Consider the following 19,463-nt stretch of genomic DNA (forward strand, 5'->3'; position numbering starts at 1 on the left):
GACCACTCCATCTATAACTTACAAATAGTGGCCAGACATTAACCTTATTTTGTGTGTGTGTGTTGACCAATCTCTATTATCTCCAAAACCCTTCTAGTAATTACTATAGTAAAGTTTAAGCCATTCATATCAGCATCTCATCAATAAATTACAATACTGTCAAGATGAAGAAACATCAGTCAATGCACCGACATGTTTAATTGTATTTTGTATAATATAATACATATCATAGAATGTGATCCTATTTTTTGCATCATGAGCTATATCTTTGATATGTAGGGAACATCAGAATCCACTATTAGGATCTTATAGAACATTACAATATTTATGGTTCTCTTCTCAAGCGCCAGTGATTAGAGGTTGACCTATTCATCGGAATGGCGGATTAATTAGGGTCGATTACAAGTTATCATAACAATCGGTGATCAGCATTTTTGGATACCAATGGTGGCCGATTACATTGCACTCCACGAGGAGCCTGTGTGGCAGACTACCTGTTATGCGAGTGCAGCAAGAAGCCAAGGTAAGTTGCTAGCTTGCATTAAACTTATCTTATAAAAATCAATCAATCTTAACATAATCACTAGTTAACTCCACGTGGTTGATGATATTACTAGTTTATCTAGCTTGTCCTGCGTTGCATATAATCAATGCGGTGCCTATTAATTCCTCATCAAATCACAGCCTACTTCGCCAAACGAGTAATGATTTAACAAGCGCATTCGCGAAAAAAGCACTGTCGTTGCACCAATGTGTACCTAACCATAAACAACAATGCCTTTCTTTAAAATCAATACACAAGTATATATTTTTAAACATGCATATTTAGTTAATATTGCCTGCTAACATGAATTTATTTTAACTAGGGAAATTGTGTCACTTCTCTTGCGTTCCGTGCAAGCAGTCGGGGTATATGCAGCAGTTTGGGCCACCTGGCTCGTTGCGAACTGTGTGACAACCATTTATTCCTAACAAAGACTAATTAATTTGCCAGAATTGTATATAATTATGACATAACATTGCACAACCTTCAATGTAACAGCAATATTTAGACTTAGGGATGCCACCTGTTAGATAAAATACGGTTCCGTATTTCACTGAAAGAATAAACGTTTTGCTTTCGAAATGATAGTTTCCGGATTTTACCATATTAATGACCTAAGGCTTGTATTTCTGTGTGTTATAATTAAGTCTATGATTTGATATTTGATAGAGCAGTCTGACTGAGCGGTGGTAGGCAGCAACAGGCTTGTAAGCATTCATTCAAACAGCACTTCGCTGTGCTTCAAGCATTGAGCTGTTTATAACTTCAAACCTATCAACTCCCGAGATCAGGCTGGTGTAACCGATGTGAAATGGCTAGCTAGTTAGCGGGGTGTGCGCTAATAGCGTTTCAATCAGTGACGTCACTCGCGCCGAGACCTTGAAGTAGTTGTTCCACTTGCTCTGCAAGGGCCGCGGCTTTTGTGGAGCGATGGATAACGATGCTTCAAGGGTGGCTGTTGTCGATGTGTTCCTGGTTTGAGCCCAGGTAGGGGTGAGGAGAGGGACGGAAGCTATACTGTCACACTGGCAATACTAAAGTGCCTATTACAACATCTAATAGTCAAAGGTATATGAAATACAAATGGTATAGAGAGAAATAGTCCTATAATCCCTATAATATCTACAACCTCAAACTTCTTACCTGGGGATATTGAAGACTCATGTTAAAAGGACCCACCAGCATTCATATATTCTCATGTTCTGAGCAAGGAACTTAAACATTAGCTTTCTTACATGGCACATATTGCACTTTTACTTTCCTCTCCAACACTTTATTTTTGCATTATTTAAACCAAATTGAACATGTTTCATATTTGAGACTAAATTGATTTTATTGATGTATTACATTAAGCTAAAATAAAAGTGTTCATTCAGTATTGTTGTAATTGTCGTTATTACAAATAAATAAATAGGCCGATTAATCGCTATCGGCATTTTTTGTCCTCCAATAATCGGTATCGGTATTGGCGTTGAAAAATCATAATCGGTCGACCTCTGCCAATGATGTGCACATACATGTATACCTCTCATGGGTGTTACTGGAACACATGCAAAAATGCACATTCTCTGGTATGGATATGGGGGGGTGTAGACACCCCTCTATATCAGGACAGTAATGTTTCTATTTGACAATGTACAGTATTTCACCCAGCACTGTATGCACAAACAGAACCAGGCCATTATTCTTGTCTTGAAGGGTCCAAACACACAGACACACCCAAGAGACACATCCTGTTTGCTTGGTTTTTTCAGCAGCAATGGAATGATCATGTTTGCTTTTCTCCTTTCTTTCTCTCCTTAGATGTTTAACAATCCCTACTGCACCAACAACAAACCCCAGAACGAGACTGAACATGCCAGTTACACAAACATCATGTGTATAGTGTAACTGTTCTGAACACAGGACAGAGCACCACCTATCTATCATCACCTAACAGAGACTGCAGCTGAGGCAGGATGAAACTTGTCACTCTTTATTTTTTTATTTTACCTTTATTTTACTAGGTAAGTCAGTTAAGAACAAATTCTTATTTTCAATGACGGCCTAGGAACGGTGGGTTAACTGCCTGTTCAGGGGCAGAACGACAGATTTGTACCTTGTGGATTCGAACTTGCAACCTTTCGGTTACTAGTCCAACACTCTAACCACTAGGCTACCCTGACTAACTCCCTCCAACAGACTGGGGTTGGCATCATCAGATAGTTAACATAAATATGACAATGAGTTACAATTATCATGTCCATGCCTCATTTTTGTATGTGTTGTTAATGTTTAATTCTATAGTATGGAAAGTTGGAAAGTGTGAGTGTCGAGGGATTCTGTTGCTTTGTCAGAGTTTATGAATCTCTTGCAGACTCTCTCAGTAGTGACTAAACAGTACAGTTGATGTGACAGGGTTGGGCCTTCATGTCTGCTCCCTCCCTCACCCACCTCTCTCGTTGTCATCAAGGGGGGTGTGTTTATTTTAATACCCTGTGTTAACCTCTAACCCTCTCTCAATCTCCTCTTACCTCCTGTAGTCCAGTTCATAGGTGAAATAAATCAAACTTGGTACACTAATACTAGATAACTTAAGGAACATTCTAAAGTCGGGAAGCCTGCCAGTCAACCGGGGTGACTACTTTAATACAAAGTCAGACATTTGAATTTCCTGTTAGAAGAAAATAGTTTAAAATCATTCCAAACAATATCAAAATTACTTTGTGATGCTATCTACCCACTAAATAGGTTTAGTAGTTTAGTATGATTTTGAATGGGAATACATTTTAGGTCCCCCACAAGGATAGTAAAACATATGCTGTGTGTGTGTGTGTGTGTGTGAGAGCATTCTACACTGCAGTAAAGTTGGAATTGACAGCACTATGTGAGCCTGAGGCAAACCTCCAGTGCTTTCCAGCCGATCATTAATCACCAACCTAGCTGGTGAGTGTTTCCAGTTTCCAACACACACAAGTCAACTCATGCCCCTATGGGGCGACTCCCTGCCACACCTGAAATTGTTGCCACAGTGACAAACAAGCAGGTTTGAATGAGACAGCTGGTTTTGCTATGTGAGGGCAGGTCAGGTTTCTATTGGCAGACACTCATGTGACTGGCTACATTGACAGGACCAGGTTGTGGGAAAAGGTTGGTAATGCAGCATATTAAGGATATTGCACAATATGAACAATTTTGCTGAAACATTTGCTCTTTGAATAATTGTATTTTTGTGGAACAGGATATTTTGTCATAAAAACTATGCCCAGAGTCACTTGGAGTAAGAAAATTACCTTGAAAATGCATGTGCTACTTTACAGGTACATTTTTAGATCTATGTCTTTGATCTTTGTGTGAGTAGGATCCACATAATAATTCCCATTCCATGGTTGACAGTAGTGTTGTTGGTTAGGTCTACCAGTGGAGGTCAGCCGTGTATCAGTTAACACGATACTGCAAGATACTGAAGGTCTACAGACAATGTTGTAAGTGGCTATGTCCTAGGAGCTTGGAGAGAGCTGGAGTTGTGGCAGACTGGTACTAAATGGAGCCTAGTGGTGTTTATTTCGTTTGAATCCCAAACAAAGAAATAAGTAACGTGTATTTATGTTATGTGTATTTTGCATCCTCTATCTACATTTAAAGTAAATAAAATCAAATGTTATTTGTCACACACACCGAATACAACAGGTGTAGATAGACCTTACAGTGAAATGCTTACTTACAAGCCCTTAACCAACAATGCAGGTTTAAGAAAAAAAGTGTTAAAGTAAAAAAAAATAGATGAGTAAAAAAGAAAAAAGAACAGTAGCAAAGATTTATAGAGCAGCAGTAAAATAACAATAGCGAGGCTATATACAGGGGGTACCTGTACAAAGTCAATATGCGGGGGCACCGGTTGGTTATTTGTAGGTAGAGTTCAAAGTGACTATGTGTAGCAGTGTGATGTTGTTCCCCTAGATTATGCACCAAATTGCACACAAGGACCAATTCAAATAGGCCAGGTCAAGAGGGGATATTAATAATTTGCTAATAATAATAACAGTGTTTTTATTTATTTAATTACAGCTGCATAGATAGTTATTTTTTTGGTGTACAACACTTTTTTCCATATAAAAATTGTACATACACGTGATTGTAAAAAGTTTTGTATATTTTGGTTTGGCCCATCGCGGGTTATCTGTATTTCCGTACCCCCTTATTGTTCTCTTTTGCCTGATCTTCGGCTAGCAAGTTGCGGGAGAGCTGTGACTGTGCAAAGGGCTAAAGTATTGTGTGTTGTCTATTCGTGTGCATGGCAAATAAAAAAAATAATCCAACCAGCAGACCTACAGTTGTGGCAGTGTCCTAATTAAAAGTACACAACGCAGAACAAACCACGCTACAAACTGGTGCCACGACCTGCGGACTGGTCAGCTCAAACCGACCACCAGAGCTGTGCATGGGGAGGAGGTGCGCAATTTGCGCATGCACACGTGTTGATGGTTTGCTATAAGTGAATATATATTGTAAATAGTGAAGATGAATGTAGCATATTCACTAGATACTGGTATGTGTTTATTTGCATTTTTGAATAAATTTGTTCATTGCATTTGTTTTGTATTTGAATGCAGTAAATAAATGACATTGTATTTTAGTGCTCTATTGAGCGGAGGAAGACTCAAGTCCATAAAATGAGTCATGCTGGGGATTTTAGTGTGACTAGAGTGAGGGGTGTCCTTGCATTTACACCATTTGTACAGTCAGCTCCTGGGAGTAGAGTGTTTGCTGGTCCTGAGTTTACAAGCACTGGGAGGGGTAGGCTGTTTACTCCACCTGACCAGGGTATCCCATCCCTGTCTTTTGATGTACCATCATCCCCAGTAATAATGGGACACCTCCAAGTCAGTTTAGTGACCTTATTAAGCAGATAGGAGAATCTCTGAACCAATCAGAGCAGGTTAACTGCAGCCTGGGACTTCAAGTCTTTCTCCTGCCCGTTCCCCTCACCAAGCCCAGCAGTTTCCCCTGCCTGAGCAATGTGGGTCAACTTTTATTGATGCGTCCAAGCTGAATCTGGTTGTGAAGTCAGATGTTAGTGCTCCACCTTTCTTTTGGGGTGATGGCTCAGATAAGTACTCTGTCCTGGAGTGGGAGGAGCTAATGGGAGTCTACCTAGAGAAGAGGGGTTCCACTGGGTCTGAGAATGTTGGGGGGAGGGCACGGGATCTGACCAAAGTCTGGATGTGTAACAACCCTGTTGTCACAAGGCAATGTTCAGTGTTCTCAAGCAACACTTTGGGGATACTATCTGCTCAGGTATGCCATTAGATGATTTCTACTCAAACCATACGCTAATGAGGGTCCACTAGATTTCTGGATTAGGCTTAACAAAGCTGCAGAGGCAGCTGAACAGTACCTTGTAAGCCGAGGGTAGAACCTTGCCCAATCAGTGCACAGAGTTGGCAGTCGTGTTGGTATGCAACTTACCTGGTATAGAGTTGGCCAAAGTGTTCAAATGCAACCCCATTCATGACTGGACAGCCAGTGAGGTGTAGGATTCTTTGGATGAACTGTTAAGGGAGCGTAAAGCATGTAAAACAACTTTCACAGCAGGTGGCTGCTGTCTTTGACTCCACGCAGGAGGAAGTGGATCCTGTGAGCAGACCCAATGTGTCATCTTTTTCTCTATGTGGCCGTGAACCAGAACAGGCCCCATTTGTATCGGATGGTGGGACATTAGAGAAAGTTTTGACTTTGTTAGAGAAGGCTCTTGTCAGCAATACTCAGTCTGTGAACAGAGGGCCCCGTAAACAGTTCCCCAAACGTGAGCGCGCTGTCTGTGGAAGCACTAATCACTGGACCAAAGCTCACTGTCAGATGCACCAGCTGTGTTTCAAGTGCTTCTCTCCAGGCCACATGAGCTTTGACTGTAGTGAGACTGGGCAGCGACAGAGCCCTGGATGTGGACAGACTGGCAGGTCTCATGAAAACTACAAAGCCTCCATTCTGAGGAGGACAATGTGGGGCAGTCTAATTTTTCCTCCACTGATGATGTTACTCAATCGGTTTATTCTTATTTTTGTGAGTCAGTACCCAAGAACAACACAGTAATTTTTCAGAACACAATGAGAAATACTTAGCACGGTGGTGTAAAACAAACTGTCATTCTATTACAGGATAAAGTTGAGCTGAAGGGGATGTTCGATAGTGGGTCCATGGCTACTACTCTGCACGCAGATATTGTACTTCGATTGAGGGAGGCAGGAATGGTAGAGGGGAACTTTCTAGCTCCTTCAGACATCATCCTGGTGGGTTGTTGTGGGATGCAAACTAGCCCAGTGGGCATGTGTGACTTAAAAATACAGCTTTATGGCTTCAGTTATGTAGTCCCAGTGCTTATTGTAGATGTGCAGGATGATGAACTCATTGTGGGCACTAACGTGTTGAAGTCTCATTAGGCAGTTCAAATCAAATGACAGCTACTGGCGGGTGGTGGGTACGCCAGGTCCTTCTGGCCAGTGTGATGAAAGCCTGTTCCTGCATCTCCTATCAAATCTGGAGAGATGGAGAGGAGACTCCATCCCAGATAAAGTGGGCACCATTAAGTTGAAGAGAGCAGTAACGCTCCAACCAATGAGTGAGCATCTTGTGTGGGGAAGCCTACCCTGAAAGACAAAACTATGTGGGTAGTACTGTTGTTGAGCCCAGCACGTCTCGTTGTGTGAATCGACACATTAGTAGGGAGAGTAGTTACACCTCTGTGGGGGGGATGGATGGCTCCCTGTGAAGATTGTGACGCCAACTACTTCGCCAGATACCCTGAGACTAAATGCTAAAGTGACAGATGTGTACCCTTGCATTGCATTGGGGAATTTTGATGTCAAACAGCAAGCAGCTTACCAGAACGTGGCAAAAGTACAATGTGACAGCCCACATGGCAGCCTGACAGCTAAGAGTTTAGTTGGTGGCAGTGTAGTTAATGGCAACAGTACACGGAGCAATCTTGAACTTCAAGGCCTATCTGTTGAGGAGTGTCCAGTTTCACAGTTCTGGAAAGACAAACGTGTCAGTTTAATTGAGAAGTATGACACCGTGTTCTCTAGACATAGCCTGGATTGTGACGAGGCAAAAAGAGTTCTGCCATCGCATACGGCTGACTGACGACCGCCCATTTCGATTACCCTATCGTAGGCTTTCTCCAGCTCATTACCTAAAACTCAGGGAAACACTGGATGATATGGAGGAAAAGGAAAATGTCAGAAAATCCAGCAGTGAGTACGCCTCACCATTGGTGCTTGTATGGAAAAAGAATGGGGACTTGAATCTATGTACTGACTTTAGGTGGTTAAATGCCCGCACAGTAAAGGATGCTCATCCCCTGCCTCATCAGGCAGATGTACTTGCGGAGCTGGGAGGTAATGCCTTCTTCAGCACAATGGACTTGATATCAGGGTTCTACAATGTGCCAGCAAAGTCTTCTTTGCTATTTTGATGATCTGATGGTTTTTGCTAAGCCGGCGAAAGAGAGTCTGCAGAGACTTGAGTTTTCAGCAATAGCACAATCTTAAACTGTCTCCGTCTAAGTGCAGGTTTTTGAGGTCTGTTAAGTTTTGGGCCACATCATTTCTCAGGAGGTTTTAGCCACAGACCCTGCTAAGGTTCAAACCATTTTAAATGTGACTGAGAGTGAGATGATGGAAGCTGATGGTGTCACTCCGTCTCCTAGACAAATCTGTTCTTTCCTTGGTATAGTAGTATACTATCAACACTACATTGAGAATTGTTCCATGGTTGCTAGGCCATTGTTTCAGCTGACAACAGGTCAGAAGAAGCCTAGGAGAGGCAAGGGCAGGAAGAGGCCTGGTCCCTCTCGCAGGCTCACTGCTGCAGACTGGACTGCCGAATGCCAACTCGCTTTTGAAGCTTTGAAAGCAGCACTAGTTGACCAGGCACTGCTGGCTCATCCAGATTTCTCAGCCATTTTTACTTTTTGTTGATGCATCTACTAGTGGTTTGGGAGCTGTACTATCCCATCAGGACGGCAGGGTGGCCTAGTGGTTCGCGCGTTGGTCTAGAAACCGGAAGGTTGCAAGTTCAAACCCCTGAGCTGACAAGGTACAAAATTTGTCATTCTGCCCCTGAACAGGCAGTTAACCCACTGTTCCTAGGCTGTAATTGAAAATAAGAATTTGTTCTTAACTGACTTGCCTAGTTAAATAAAGGTAAAAACAAAGGTGCAAGATGGGAAGGCCATAGCCAGGCCAATAGCTTTTGCTGGTAAATCTCTTAATCATGCACAATCCAAGTATCCTGCTCACCGGCTGGAATTGCTAGCCATGAAATGGGCCATTCATGATAAATTCAGCCATTGGCTGCGAGGGCATAAGTTTACTGTGTGGACCGACAACAATCCACTCAAATATATTCTTACTAAGCCGAGATTTGATGCATGCGAGCAGAGATGTGTTGCAAAGCTGGCACCTTTTGATTTTGATATCCATTACATACCAGGGCCCAAGAATGTCGTTGCTGATGCTTTGAGCAGAGAGCCATTTGCCCGCTCCAAAGTTCTGCACCGATTGACTAGAATTCTATATGATGTCCTGCTAGAGGAAGTCAAAGGTCTTCGAGTGGATGATGTACAAGACATGTTCCCGCCTCTCCTGTGAGCAGCCCAAGGCTGGCTGTAGAACGGCCATGGGTTGGTTTCCTGTGAAGAGGTGTCTGCTGTCCTCCATGCTCACCGCCGATGGGATGATGGTGCCACAGTGAGGGCTGTTTCACATGTGCAGCATCTTGAGAAGTTGATGTCCATGGGTCAGAGCCCTTTACCTGTCCTTACACACAATGAGCATTATGATAACCAGTGACTGGTTCCTATCAGCAGAGTCATGTTCTTTGTTGATAGAGGCTGGCGCCCATCTAGGAGAGAGCGAATCCTTGAAGCTGAAGAAACAGTTTATACTCTAAGACAGTGGGGAAAACTCACCACGCGGTTAGGGATTCTGTATTGTGTCTCAAAACACCCAGTGAGTAAGAAGAACATATTCCAGTATGTCATACCTGTGTCTTTGAGAGGCCGTGTGCTGAAGGGAGTTCATGATGCTCTTCAGGGTCAGCAGTGCACATTGTGGCTCACGAGACAGAGGTTTTACTGGGAATCTATGGAAATAGATGTCAAGGAATACGTGGCCCACTGTAAGAGATGTGTGTTGAGTAAAGCACCTGAGCCTGAAGCAAGAGCTCCACTTGTCTCCATTGTGACAACAGCACCTTTAGAACTTGTGTATTGATTTCTGGACTGCAGAAGATTCAAACAAGTCTTGATGTGTTAGTAGTGACTGATCACTTTACTAAGCTGGTCTGTGCGTATCCATGTCCAAGCCAGTCTGCTAAGACTGTTGCTTGTGTTTTCTGGAATAATTTATTCTGCATTTATGGGTTCACTGATTGTATCCATTCTGACAGGGGTGCTAACTTTGAGAGTTCCCTTATTGCAGAATTACTTCAGTTAGCTGGTGTTGAAAAGACCCACACCACATCTTATCATCCCATGGGTAATGGTCAAGCAGAACGTCTGAATCACACGCTGGGTCGGATGATTAGAGCTCTGCTAGCTAGGTCCAAGGCTAAATGGCCTCAGATGTTGAACACATTGACATTCTCCTATAACTGCACTGTTCACAAGACTACTGGGTTTCCGCCCTTCTTGATTTTGGACGGACCCCTAGGTTGACGGTAGACGTTATGTTTGAAAGTGTGCTGTTGGATGGGGACACAGTAGATGTGGATAAGTATGTCCAGTCTCTGGGTAGGGATCTGAGAGAGGCACTGGCCCAGCAGCATGCCAGTAAGCAACAAAAGAGACAAGACCGTCTACAACAGACGGTCTACGGGTCATTAGAAATGAATGGGGGAGACCACAACTAGTGTATAAAATTGAGTTCAGGCACATGCCCCTTCATCAGGCGGACACACTTTCTCTCCCAGACTCCCACATGCATGTGTGTTTGAGCACACACACACACACACACACCTCTCCCCTTCTTGGTTTCCATGGCAACCCCCACGGGAACCACACCTGTTGGCATTCTCACAAACTCAAAATCACAATATTGTTTCAATAATATATAGAACTTCTCACAGCTCTGGTATATAAAGCTTTTGAGGCCTTTCTCACAATTCATTCTGTGGCAGCACAATGACCAAACAATATACTGTATGTGAGGCTCTTGATCATGACACTGGTGAGAAGGAGAATCTCCTTGTTAAACTTTGACACAAATTAGTCTGTGATAAATAGAATATGTTACATCTGAGTATTTGTTATGGTCAAAATAATCCATACATTATGCTTTTTTTTTTTACACAAAAACTAGTTGTATGAGCTCAGGTCAATGAGGCCTACAGGCCATAAATAGCAAATAGAAGTTCAAAACGTGTAATGGTCACAAGATCTTAATTTGATTTTTAAAAATTAACACAACATTAGGTGATAATATATGTGTTATTATGGATTTACAATCAGCTATAATGGGGTGGTCACTTTGGACTGGGAACACAGAATGAATTAACATGAAACGAACACAACAGGAGGGTTAACATTGAAATGTCGTATCTACATAAACCAAATCACATAACTTTAAATATACTTGCTTCTCACAGAGAAAACTTAACTAAATGTACTAAATATACAAACAATGTGTATTCAATGTCTTAACAGATACAAAATATATCTAATACAACTTGAAATGAAGAAAAGAGCAAAGACTGAATATTTCCCAAATAAATTGTTTATTTAATATCTATTGTAGATTCAACATTTACAAGAGATAAATGTGAACGCTATGGGGATGTTTACCTTGTGTTTAACTACAACTACAGAATTTAGAGCCAAGTGATAACTGGTCAATGAGCTTTGAACCAATGGATGTTTAAAAGATAATTAACAAAATTGAAATCATTAAAAGGACAAAAGCAAAAGCAAACCCAGTTCAGAACTATTGCCTTTTTGAGTGAACTTTGGAGAAGGCAGCCATGTGGAAGTCCTTCATCCAAAGCTTCTTAAATGCACACATTGAAACATTAAGAAAACACAAAACCAAAACATTAGGATACTGAAAACAATTACTGAAAATATTTTCTATGCTGGTATATTAAAAGGTAGACAGTGGCTAATGGTGGGTTTGGATTTGTAAAAACGGTGTCAGCTGTTGCAAAGTTACCTTGGTGTTGCTATGTTTCAAACTGAAACTGACATTCTAGATTTTTTCCAACAAGGAAACAATGTTTCTGCCTTGTATAAATGCTTTATAAACAAACAATGTAGCTTGCATAAACTGGAACCAAGGTATACTAAATCTACCTTTAAATGTGTGGTCAACTGTTTCTAGAGAGCCACAGTATACAAGCTTTTTCTCCAGCCAAGCCTCAACACAGATTATTAAAACAAATGAACTATGATCTTCAATATAGATTGGGGACTTCATAATTAAGAGAAGGTTCTACTAGTTGTTTCTTCTTCCTGACTCAGGTGTATAAAGTTTGGGTGAACAAAAAGCTACATAATATTGAGTTATGCCTAATATGGAAATTCCTATTATTTCTCTAAATTAATTGTTAACTTACAACTCAAAGCCATTCATGCATATAGTCTTGACCTGGTGCACATTTCTCTGTCCTCAGTTTGAGGCCTCAATCTGTCTTTATGCCTTGTAACTGATTGCTTCTAGAAAGAGAACACCACATTATCAAGATGAGCGAGCTACTAGTTCAAAGCAATGAAATATCTAATTGTTACATGGTGAATGTATAGGCTACATTTATGAAAATAAAGCATGCATTTGTTTACCTTATCAAGCTTGAAGACAATACATTCATTTATCACTCAAAGAAGTGTTATGAGTGAGTGCACCACAAACATCTTTCCAGTGTGTTGATGCATCCTCTTCCCAATGTAGCCTCTTCCAACACCACAGGCAGAGGTAGGGTATCCATCTGCACAAAGTAAAGTTTTGCTTTCATGTCAAGTCAGCTCATATTGTTTTTTATTTGTTCCACCTAAGGCAATAAATAGGCCATGGAGGTGAAACAATTACAATTTAGCATTAACACTGGAGTGATAGATGTGCAGAAGATGAATGTGCAAGTAGAGATACTGGGCTGCAAAAGAGCAAAATATAAATAACAATATGGGGATGAGGTAGTTGGGTGGGCTAATTACAGATTGGCTGTGTACAGGTGCAATGATCGGAAAGCTGCTTTGACAGCTGATGCTTAAAGTTAGTGAGGGAGATATAACTCCAGCTTCAGTGATTTTTGCAATTTGTTCCTTTGGCAGCAGAGAACTGGAAGGAAAGGTGGCTAAAAGAGGAGTTGGCTTTGGGGATGACCAGTGAAATATACCTGCTGGAGCGTGTGCTACGGGTGGGTGCTGCTATGGTGACCAGTGAGCTGATATAAGGCGGGGCTTTACCTAGCAAAGACATAGATGACCTGGAGCCAGTGGGTCTGGTGACGAAAATGAAGCGAGGGCCAGCCAATGAGAGCATAGGTTGCAGTGGTGGGTAGAATATGGGGCTTTGGTGACAAAACGGATGGCACTGTCATAGACTACATCCAATTTGCTGAGTAGAGTGTTGGAGGCTATTTTGTAAATGACAACACCGGAGTCAAGGATCGGTAGGATAGTCAGTTTTACGAGGGTATGTCTGGCAGCATGATTGAAGGATGCTTTGTTGCAAAATAGGAAACCAATTCTAGATTTAATTTTTGGATTGGAGATGTTTAATGTGAGTCTGGAAGGAGAGTTTACAGACTAACCAGACACCTAGGTATTTGTAGTTGTCCACATATTCTAAGTCAGAACTGTCCAGACAGTGATGCTAAACAGGTGGGCGGGTGCAGGCAGCGATCGGTTGAAGAGCATGCGTTTAGTTTTACTTGCATTTAAGAGCAGTTGGAGGCCACGGGAGGAGTGTTGTATGGCATTGAAGCTAGTCTGCAGATTTGTTAAAACCTCTAGTGACTCCCCATCCCGCATGAGGGAACGTAATCATCGACTGAAACTAATGAGCATAACGCAACAGACATAAATATTCCTAGAAAATATTCCTATTCGTGAAAATCACAAGTGAAATATATTGAGACACAGCTTAGCATTTTGTTAATCACCCTGTCATCTCAGATTTTCAAAATATGCTTTACAGCCAAAGCTAGACAAGCATTTGTGTAAGTTTATCGATAGCCTAGAATAGCATTTTGTCCAGCTAGCAGCAGGTAACTTGGTCACGGAAATCAGAAAAGCAATCAAATTAAATTGTTTACCTTTGATGAGCTTTGGATGTTTTCACTCACGAGACTCCCAGTTAGATAGCCAATGTTTCTTTTTTCCAAAAATATTATTTTTGTAGGCGAAATAGCTCCGTTTGTTCTTCACGTTTGGCTGAGAAATCACCCGGAAGTTGCAGTCACGAAAACTCCGAAAAATATTCCAAATTAGCTCCATAATATTGCCAGAAACATGGCAAACGTCGTTTATAATCAAGCCTCAAAGTGTTTTTCAAATATCTATTCGATAGTATATCCACCGGGACAATTCGTTTTTCAGTAGGACCGATTGGAATAATGGCTACCTCTATTTTACGCGAGAATCACTGAGAGCATCAGGTGACCAGTTGCGCAATGTAGCCACTTACGGGTATTCTTCAACATAAATGCGTTAAACTACGTCACAATGCTGTAGACACCTTGGGGAATACGGAGAAAGAGTAATCTGGTTGATAGCCCATTCACTGCTCAATAGAGACGCATTGGAAGGCAGTGCTTTCAAAACATGAGGCACTTCCGCATCAGTTCTGTTATACACAGACAATATTTGTACAGTTTTGGAAACTTTAGAGTGTTGTCTATCCTAAGCTGTCAATTCTATGCATATTTAGCATCTTGTCCTGACAAAATATCCTGTTTACTACGGGAACGCTATTTTTCCAAAAATGAAAATACTGTCCCCTAGTCACAAAAGGTTATTAACACAGTGTCCAAAGAAGGGCCAGAAGTATACAGAATGGTGTTGTCTGCGTAGAGGTGGATCAGAGAATCACCAGCAGCAAGAGCAACATCATTGATGTATACAGAGAAAAGAGTCAGCCCGAGAATTGAACCCTGTGGCACCCCCATAGAGACTGCCAGAGGTCCGGACAACAGGCCCTCCGATTTGACACACTGAACTCTGAGAAGTAATTGGTGAACCAGGCGAGGCAGTCATTTGAGAAACCAAGGCTGTTGAGTCTGACGATAAGAATGTGGTGATTGACAGAGTTGAAAGCCTTGGCCAGGTCGATAAATACGTCTGCACAGTATCGTCTTTTATCGATGGAGGTTATGATATCATTCAGGACCTTGAGCATAGCTGAGGTGCACCGAGGACCAGCTCAGAAACCAGATTGCATAGCGGAGAAGGTACGGCAGGATTCGAAATGGTTGGTGATCGGTTTGTTAACTTGGCTTTCGAAAGGCAGGGTAGATATAGGTCTGTAACAGTATGGATCTAGAGTGTCTCCCCCTTTGAAGAGCTTTCCAATCTTTAGGGATCTCAGACGATACAAAGAGGTTGAAAAAGCTAGTAATAGGGGTTGCAACAATTGCGGCGGATAATTTTAGAAAGAGAGGGTCCAGATTCTCTAGCCCAGCTGATTTGTTGGGGTCCAGATTTTGCAGCCCTTTCAGATCATCAGCTATCTGGATTTGGGTGAAGGAGAAGTGCGGGAGGCTTGGGCAAGCTTCTGTGGGGGGTGCAGAGCTGTTGACTGGGGTAGCCAGGTGGAAAGCATGAACATCCGTAGAAAAATGCTTATTAAAATTCTCAATTATCGTAGATTTATTGGTGGTGACAGTGGAAGTGCAGTGGGCAGTTGGGAGGAGGTGCTCTTATTCTCCATGAACTTTAGTGTCCCATAACTTTTGAGTTTGTGCTACAGAATGCAACTGTTTGAAAAAGCTGGCCTTAGTTTTCCTAACTGCCTGTGTATATTGGTTCCTACCTTCCCTGAAAAGTTGCATATCGCGGGGGCTATTTGATGCTAATGCAGTACACCACAGGATGTTTTTGTGCTGGTCAAGGGCAGCCAAGTTTGGAGTGAACCAAGGGCTATATCTGTTCATAGTTCAACATTTCTGAATGTTATCTTAGCTGTTGCCCTAATTAACATGCTACTGAACAGTGACACTAGCATATGTATATTATTGGTATCAAAAGACAGCAATGTATTCACCTAAAAATAAGTGTTTAGGCAAATCATTAGTTCGTTAACTAGCTAACTAAGCACTAGCCAGCTAGCTAAGCACTAGTTACTAGCTAGATAGCCAGTGTTGCTGACATTGAAACTGATATAGTGTCACTATATCCTATTAAACATGACATTGCTAACCAGGCAGCTAACCATTTTTTTTGTTTATTAGGAAGTTTTATTAATAAGTTAGACACTCACTTGACAACTTCGGTGGGTAACTTAGCAAGCTAGATAAATTGGCTTCAATTTTCCAACTGATTTTTCCTTCTCCCCCTGACTGGTCATCAATGGTTACTGGTCTTGGAACACATGTGTTCTCCAGAAACACAATAGAATTTTGAGGGAGTTGTTTGGCAGAAAAAAAAAAGACTCTGGCAAATTGTCACTAGTGGCAATACATATTGTTGCCAAAGGTTTGCCGCAGATTCACCACTAGTGGCAAACAGATGCAAACTTCTGGCAACATTTTGTGGTACACTATTTAGTTTGCAGTAAATTGCGGGAAGTCTGCCGCAACAAATAATTTTTTGTAAGGGTGGTTCATTAAGGAATGCAAGCAGCCATGACTGAATTAAAATGTGAGTTGGTTTTGGGGTGTGGTTTGATCTGGGTGTCTCGTGTGTAGGCTTGCAGATAGGAAGTTTGGGGTTGCTTAGAAATCTCCTTGTTTTTGAAAGAAAGGCAAAAAAAATTTGTCCATTAAAATAACATCAAATTGATCAGAAATACAGTGTAGACATTGTTAATATAGTAAATGACTATTGTAGCTGGAAACAGTTTATTTTTTTATGGAATATCTACATAGGCGTACAGTGGCCCATTATCAGCAACCATCACTCCTGTGTTCCAATGGCACGTTGTGTTAGCTAATCCAAGTTTATCATGTTAAAAGGCTAATTGATAATTACAAAATTATGTTAGCACAGCTGAAAACTATGGTGCTGATTAAAGAAGCAATAAAACTGGCCTTTAGACTAGTTGAGTATCTGGAGCATCAGTATTTGTGGGATCGATTACAGGCTCAAAATGGCCAGAAACAAAGACCTTTTTCTGAAACTCATCAAATCAAATTTATTTGTCACATACATGGTTAGCAGATGTTAATGCGAGTGTTGCGAAATGCTTGTGCTTCTAGTTCCGACGATGCAGTAATAACCAATGAGTAATCTAACCTAATAATTCCAAAACTACTACCTTATACACACACAAGTGTAAAGGGATAAAGAATATGTACATAAAGATATATGAATGAGTGATGGTACAGAACGGCATAGGCAAGATGCAGTAGATGGTCTCGAGTACAGTAGATACAAATGAGATGAGTAATGTAGGGTATGTAAACAAAGTGGCATAGTTTAAAGTGGCTAGTTATACATGTATTACATAAAGAGGCAGTAGATGATAGGTACAGTATATACATATGAGATGAGTAATGTAGGGTATGTAAACATTATATTAAGTAGCTTTGTTTAAAGTGGCTAGTGATACATTTTACATCAATTCCCATTATTAAAGTGGCTGGATTTGAGTCAGTGTGTTGGCAGCAGCCACTCAATGTTAGTGGTGGCTGTTTAACAGTCTGATGGCCTTGAGATAGAAGCTGTTTCTCAGTCTCTCGGTCCCTGCTTTGATGCACCTGTACTGACCTTGCCTTCTGGATGATAGCGTGGTGAACAGGCAGTGGCTCGTGTGGTTGTTGTTCTTGATGATCTTTATGGCCTTCCTGTGATATCGTGTGGTGTAGGTGTCCTGGAGGGCAGGTAGTTTGCCCCCGGTGATGCGTCGTGCTCTACCCTCTGGAGAGCCTTACGGTTGTGGGCGGAGCAGTTGTCGTACCAGGCGGTGATACAGCCCGTCAGGATGCTCTCGATTGTGCATCTGCAGAAGTTTATGAGTGCTTTTGGTGACAAGCCTAATTTCTTCAGCCTCCTGAGGTTGAAGAGGCGCTGTTGCGCCTTCACGACGCTGTCTGTGTGGGTGGACCAATTCAGTTTGTCCGTGACGTGTACGCCGAGGAACTTAAAACTTACTACCCTCTCCACTACTGTCCCATCGATGTGGATAGGGGGGTGCTCCCTCTGCTGTTTCCTGAAGTCCATAATCATCTCCTTTGTTTTGTTGAGTGTGAGGTTATTTTCCTGACACCACACTCCAAGGGCCCTCACCTCCTCCCTGTAAGCCGACTCGTCATTGTTGGTAATCAAGCCTACCACTGTTGTGTCGTCCGCAAACTTGATGATTGAGTTGGAGGCGTGCATGGCCACGCAGTCGTGGGTGAACAGGGAGTACAGGAGAGGGCTCAGAACGCACCCTTGTGGGGCCCCAGTGTTGAGGATCAGCGGGGTGGAGATGTTGTTACCTACCCTCACCACCTGGGGGCCGCCCGTCAGGAAGTCTAGTACCCAGTTGCACAGGGCGGGGTCGAGACAAGTTGAGGGTACTATGGTGTTAAATGCTGAGCTGTAGTCGATGAACGGCATTCTCACATAGGTATTCCTCTTGTCCAGATGGGTTCGGGCAGTGTGCAGTGTGGTTGAGATTGCATCGTCTGTGGACCTATTTGGGTGGTAAGCAAATTGGAGTGGGTCTAGGGTGTCAGGTAGGGTGGAGGTGATATGGTCCTTGACTAGTCTCTCAAAGCACTTCATGATGACGGAAGTGAGTGCTACGGGGCGGTACTCGTTTCGCTCAGTTACCTTAGCTTTCTTGGGAACAGGGACAATGGTGGCCCTCTTGAAGCATGTGGGAAAAGCAGACTGGGATAAGGATTGATTGAATATGTCCGTAAACACACCAGCCAGCTGGTCTGCGCATGCTCTGAGGACGCGGCTGGGGATGCTGTCTGGGCCTGCAGCCTTGCGCGGGTTAACACGTTTAAATGTTTTCCTCACGTTGGCTGCAGTGAAGGAGAGTCCGCAGGTTTTGGTAGCGGGCCGTGTCAGTGGCACTATTTTCCTCAAAGCGGGCAAAAAGTTGTCTGCCTGGGAGCAAGACATCCTGGTCCGTGACAGGGCTGGTTTTCTTTTTGTAATCCATGATTTACTGTAGACCCTGCCACATTCCTCGTGTCTGAGCCGTTGAATTGTGACTCGACTGTCTCTATACAGACGCTTAGCTTGTTTGATTGACTTGCGGAGGGAATAGCTACATTGTTTGTATTCGGTCATGTTTCCGATCACCTTTCCGTGCTTAAAAGCAGTGGTTCGCGCTGTCAGTTTCACGTGAATGCTGCCATCAATCCACGGTTTCTGGTTTGGGAATGTTTTAATCATTGCTATGGGAACGACATCAATGCACTTTCTCATGAACTCGCTCACCGAAACAGCGTATTCGTCAATGTTGTTGTTGGACGCAATGCAGAACATATCCCATATCCCAGAGCTTTTCCGAAAGGAGGGTGGGGGAGGGCCTTATATGCGTCACGGAAGTTAGAATAGCAATGTTCCAAGGTTTTACCAGCCCTGGTTACGCAATCGATATACTGATACAATTTAGGGAGACTTGTTTTCAGATTAGCCTTGTTAAAATCCCCAGCTACAACAAATGCAGCCTCAGGATATGTGATTTCCAGTTTGCAAAGAGCCAAATAAAGTTTGTTCAGGGCCATCGATGTGTCTGCTTGGGGGGGGTGCGTGAAGAAACCAGCTGGCTGCACCGATTCCGTTAGC

The sequence above is a fragment of the Oncorhynchus masou genome, chromosome 3, assembly GCF_036934945.1.
Source record: "Oncorhynchus masou masou isolate Uvic2021 chromosome 3, UVic_Omas_1.1, whole genome shotgun sequence".
Lineage (NCBI taxonomy): Eukaryota > Metazoa > Chordata > Actinopteri > Salmoniformes > Salmonidae > Oncorhynchus > Oncorhynchus masou.